Source organism: Enhydra lutris, unplaced genomic scaffold (assembly GCF_002288905.1).
Source record: "Enhydra lutris kenyoni isolate GAN:26980312 unplaced genomic scaffold, ASM228890v2 scaffoldscaffold2, whole genome shotgun sequence".
NCBI lineage: Eukaryota > Metazoa > Chordata > Mammalia > Carnivora > Mustelidae > Enhydra > Enhydra lutris.
In genome coordinates, this window is record NW_019154086.1 from 68,331,022 (window position 1) to 68,336,877 (window position 5,856).

At 37.2% G+C, this 5,856-nt stretch overlaps 1 pseudogene; it reads right to left on the reverse strand.

Annotated features, from left to right (window-relative positions):
- Nucleotides 1-732: 732 nt before the first annotated feature.
- LOC111146588 overlaps nt 733-5,856 on the reverse strand; it is a 17,757-nt pseudogene continuing 12,633 nt past the window's right edge.

Here is a 5,856-nt window from a genome sequence, read left to right on the forward strand (position 1 = left end):
ATAAGCAATTAAATTTGGGCCCCTTTGAAGCATGGTTTGTGAGGATAATGTTTGAGGGTCTTTCTAACTTGAGGCAAGTTCCTCCCTATTTTCTCCTGCATTTTTCCAGGAAAACCAGCAGGATGTTTCAGCAATGTTTCCACCAATCTCCTCCTAATCATCTTTTGCCAATAAAGTCATTTCTTTGAGGGACACTTTGGCGGTTGCTATACATGACTAATGAATCATTGAACACTACAACAATAACTTATGATGTACTACATGCTGGCTAACTGAACATAATAAAAAAATTAAAAAAAAAAAGAAATGAATCTTTTCCTAAAAGGATATAAAAATATTTATTCACATTATTTAATAATATTAGGAACCATAAAATTAAGATTTTCAAACATGTTTCTTAAATTACCATAAAATTCATACTTAGAAAAATCTGGAAATTATGTTTGAACTTTGGGGGTTACTATCAATGATTAGGTGAAAAAAAGATTAACAAAACTTGATTTGAAACTGATTTTCTACTATTTGTTTTAATAAAAAATAGTCAAATATCATCAATTTCATATGGTTCTACCTAATTAGAAACAAGAGACAGCTGGAAAACTAAATTTCACATCAAACGAAACAACCCAACCCATGTGTTGTAACAAATAAAGTCTTCGCAAGAGAGGATGACTTCAACTATTGTGAAATGTGCTTGAAATACCAACAACAACATATATTCAACACCAGGGCTTATGGTGCCGGCATTCCATGCTTCAGGATGCTTCCAATAAGGCTGTAACTCACAAGGTCCAATAGTGCCTGACTTCCACAGTGCATATTAAAAGCTGATGTTGGACTGACATTCACAGACAGCTTTGGGCTGACAAGAGGCAGGGACATTGTCCTAAATAAACAACTTCCTAATACAAAAATGCCATATTAGTCAATAATTTTAAAACCCCATGTCCAAGTGCTTTTCATCTTTGTTTAGGTTTTCTGCCTTCTACGGAAGGTGATGAAAGCATGATACTTGAAGAGTGAGGAAGAGGTAGAAAAGTGAGTAAGCAGCAACTGCATAGGTAATAATCAGCTGCAGAGTAGTACTGACTCAACTGTAAGTCAGAAGCAGACTTGATTATTTCTGTGCTATAGAACACAAATACCCACAGCCTTTATATGACCTTTTAAAAATCTAGCCACGTTAAATAGGACACAAAGGGTCACAAAACTACTCTGAAAACATGTTTTTAAAACTCTGAAACATAATGGATAAAGAGGCTCTTATTTCCTAATGGGGCAAGGAGTTTCCATAGTTTTTGGAACATAAAACAGAGATGCCAGAAACAACACATTTTCTGAAGAACCACAGAGATACTCGTTCAGAATCCTGTACTTTTTTATCCTAAAATATTGACATTTAAATAAACTCAGACGCAACACACAATTGAGTTTCTTCTCATTTTTTTAAATTTATTTTAAAAAGGACAGATTTAGGATATTATAATAAGTTACTAAGTTACATTTTTAAAAATCTGTCAAGTCTACAGTAATGGAATAAATAAATAAGATTTTTTAAAATTCAATGTTTATAGACATATTTATTAAAAATGACTGAATTAGAAAATGTTAAATAATGTTGATACACACCAGGAAGGGATTTAGACAAGGAAGGCACTTTATTTCACATCAAGAAATAAAAACCTTAGTTGTAAATCAATGAGCACCCAAAGCTTTAGGTCTTGTGGTAGCTTTTCTAAGCTCCAGAACGTCATTATGGAGGAAACTTCTTCATGGTACTGAGCTAGAATAAATAAGATAGGAGTTGGAAAATTTTACTCCGTGACCCCACAGTAGTGTTAGAAAGAAAGCACTTTTAATAAGCCTGATGTATGAGGAGGCAAGGAGCAAAAATCCAAAATGGTTTGGTTGTACTGAAAATCCTACTGACATTAAGGAAAGCTTTAAAAAAAGTAAATTAAAATAGGATTAATCCTCTTGTCTGGCTGAATTGGAATTCTTACAGTTTACAAAGTTAAAATTTCAAGTAAACACTGTATTTTTTGCTTCCATTCTTGTAGACAGACACAGTTTGGTTAGACAGCTGCCATACTTCACCTTGAATAAAGCTGTATGCCCATATTTGGGGAAAAGGATCTTAGATAATCTCCTTATTTTATATCACTTAAGTCTTTGAAAAGAGCAGTAATGCTCTGGCTGACTGGCTATCTACAATGGCAAAGTGACCGAAGGTTCTGACAACAATGAGAGGTTTCTCAGAGACACTAAAGAGTTTCTAGTTCAACAGTTATTTATTGAAAAGTTTAACAGACTTCAGTAGATGATTTTGGATCAATTTCCCACTATCAGTTTTCTTTCACAAATGTGTGGCAAGTGCCTACCCATTTCTTGCTGTCTGGACTCTAAACCCAGATTAGTTTGTTTAAAAGATGGACTCATTCAGAATAATCCATATAAGTTTTAGTGGTATTAAGAAACAAATGTCTGTGAATAAATAGAATGGATTTTCAGGATAAAATGGAATATCCACAAAGAAAAAAAGTAAATTGAAAACATTGGGGGGGAGACAAGGGGAAATATTAATATTGAGAAATAACAAAAATGGCAATTGCAAAGCAGGCAGCTTCCCACCCATTCCACACGATATGCTTTCATTAAGGTTTACTCTTTCCTGTTGGTATGAGCAACCCAGATGAAGAGAGCAGAAGCCATGAACTGTAAGGGAACTGAGACACAAGCCAGGCAGAAGAACCATCTAGATTCACCAGACACGTTCTCAGGCAGCTTTAACTTCTGGTGGAGTAGCTCAGTTCTAGCAACATAACAACTCAGTGAGCCCAGTGTACACAGACCTTGGAGGAAAACAAAACATAACTAGGTTAGAGCATAGTAAGAGATTTCAGGCAACATGACAGGGCAACAATATGTGATTGTTTAAGAATTATAACAAATAACATGGAGGACAAGGGGAGATGGAGAGGAGAAGGGAGTTGAGGGAAATTGAAAGGGGAGGTGAACCATGAGACACTATGAACTCTGAAAAACAATCTGAGGGTTTTGAAGGGGTGGGGCGTGAGAGATTGGGGGAACCAGGTGGTGGGTATTAGGGAGGGCACGGATTGCATGGAGCACTGGGTGTGGTACAAAAACAATGAATACTGTTACGCTGAAAAGAAATAAAAAATTTAAAAATAGAATTATGATTCTTTGTCTCTACAGAAACAGGAAGAAGATAAAAGTTATGTATAATGACAAGACTACCTGCAAGGAGATGGAGAATGCCTGTGGCAATGGTGGTATAAAAACTCTGGCAAATGCAAGCACAAAATTCAACCACAGCTCCAAAGCACATCAAATCTAGACAAAAAAGGTGAAAGGAACTGGCAAGGCTGAAGATCTGATTTTGAAAAGGGTCAAACATCTGATTTTGAAAAATGGGGAAAAAAGATATATTACCACAATTTCAGACAGTTTTTTCACAATGACAGTTTCATGGACTAATTAGATTTTTTTCTCAAAAAGTGGGAAAGGAAGGGCCCCTTGATGGTGCAGTTCATTGAGCATCTCACTCTTGGTTTCTGCTCAGGTGGTGATCTCAGGGTCCTGAGAAAGAGTCCTGTGCTGGGTTCCATGCTCAGCAGGGAGCCTGCTTAAGAGTCTCTCTCTTAATCAATGTGATACAATACATTAATAAAAGAAAGAAGAGGGGGTGCCTGGGTGGCTCACTGGGTTAAAGCCTCTGCCTTCAGCTCAGGTCGTGATCCCAGAGTCCTGGGATCAAGCCCCATGTCGGGCTTTCTGTTCAGCAGGGAGCCTGCTTCCTCCTCTCTCTCTGCCTGCTTCTCTGCCTACATGTGATCTACATCTGTCAAATAAATAAATAAAATCTTTAAAAAATAAATAAAAGAAAGAACAAGAACCATATGATACTCTCAACAGATGCTGAAAAAGCATTTGACAAAGTACAGCATCCCTTCCTGATCAAAACTCTTTAATGTGTAGGGATAGAGGACACATACCTCAATATTATCAAAGCCATCTATGAAAAACCCACTGCAAATATTCTCAATGGAGAAAAACTGAAAGCTTTTCTGCTAAGGTCAGGAACATGAAAAGATATCCATTATCACCACTGCTGTTCAACATAGTACTAGAAGTCCTAACCTCAGCAATCAGACAACAAAAAGAAATTGAAGGCATCCAAATCGGAAAGAAGAAGTCAAACTATCACTCTTTGCAGATGATATGATTCTATACGTGGAAAACCCAAAAGACCCCACTCCAAAACTTCTAGAACTTATACAGGAATTCAGTAAAGTATCAAGATGTAAAATCAATGCACAGAAATCAGTTGCATTTCTCTACACCAAGACAGAAGAAAGAGAAATTAAGGACTCAATCCTATTTATAAATGCACTCAAAACCATAAGATACCTAGGAATAAACCTAACCAAAGAGGCAAAGAATCTATACTCAGAAAACTATAAAGTACTCATGAAAGAAATTGAGGAAGACACAAAGAAATGGAAAAAATATTCCATGCTCCTGGATTGGAAGAACAAATATTGTGAAAATGTCTATGCTACCTAAAGCAATCTAGACATTTAATGTAATCCCTATCAAAGTACCATCCATTTTTTTTTTCAAAGAAATGGAACAAATCATCCTAAAATTTATATGGAACCAGAAAAGACCTCGAATAGCCAAAGGGATATTGAAAAAGAAAGCCAAAATTGGTGGCATCACAATTCTGGACTTCAAGCTCTATTACAAAGCTGTCATCATTAAGACAGTATGGTACTGGCACAAAAACAGACACATAGATCATTGGAACAGAATAGAGAGCCCAGAAATAGACCCTCAACTCTATGGTCAACTAATCTTCGACAAAGCAGGAAAGAATATCCAATGGAAAAAAGACAGCCTCTTCAGCAAATGGTGTTGGGAAAATTTGACGGCCACATGCAGGAAAATGAAATTGGACCGTCTCCTTACATCACCCACAAAAATAGACTCAAAATGGATGAAGGACCTCATTGTGAGAAAGGAATCCATCAAAATCCTTGAGGAGAACACAGCAGCAACCTCTTTGACCTCAGCCACAGCAACTTCTTCCTAGGAACATCGCCAAAGGCAAGGGAAGCAAGGGCAAAAATGAACTATTGGGATTTCATCAAGATCAAAAGCTTTTGCACAGCAAAGGAAACAGTTAACATAACCAAAAGGCAACTGACAGAATGGGAGAAGATACTTGCAAACCACATATCAGATAAAAGGCTAGTATCCAAAATCTATAAAGAGCTTAGCAAATTTAATGCCTAAAGAAGAAATAAACCAATCAAGAAATGGGCAGAGGACATGAACAGACATTTCTGCAAAGAAGACATCCAGATGGCCAACAGACATATGAAAAAGTGTTCCACATCACTCGCCATCAGGGAAATACAAATCAAAAGCACAATGAGATACACCTCACACCAGTCAGAATGGCTAAAATTAAAAAGCCAGGAAATGACAGATGCTGGTGAGGATGCAGAGAAAGGGGAACCCTCCTACACTGTTGGTGGGAATGCAAGCTGCTGCAACCACTCTGGAAAACAGCATGGAGGTTCCTCAAAAAGCTGAAAATAGAGCTACCCTACAACCCAGCAATTGCTCTACTGGCCATTTACCCTAAAGATACAAACGTAGTAATCTGAAGGGGCATGTGCACCGGAATGTTTATAGCAACAATATCCAAAATAGGCAAATTATGGAAAGAATCTAGATGTCCACCAACAGATGAATGGATAAAGAAGAGATGGTATACACACACACACACACACACACACACACACACACACACACACACACACA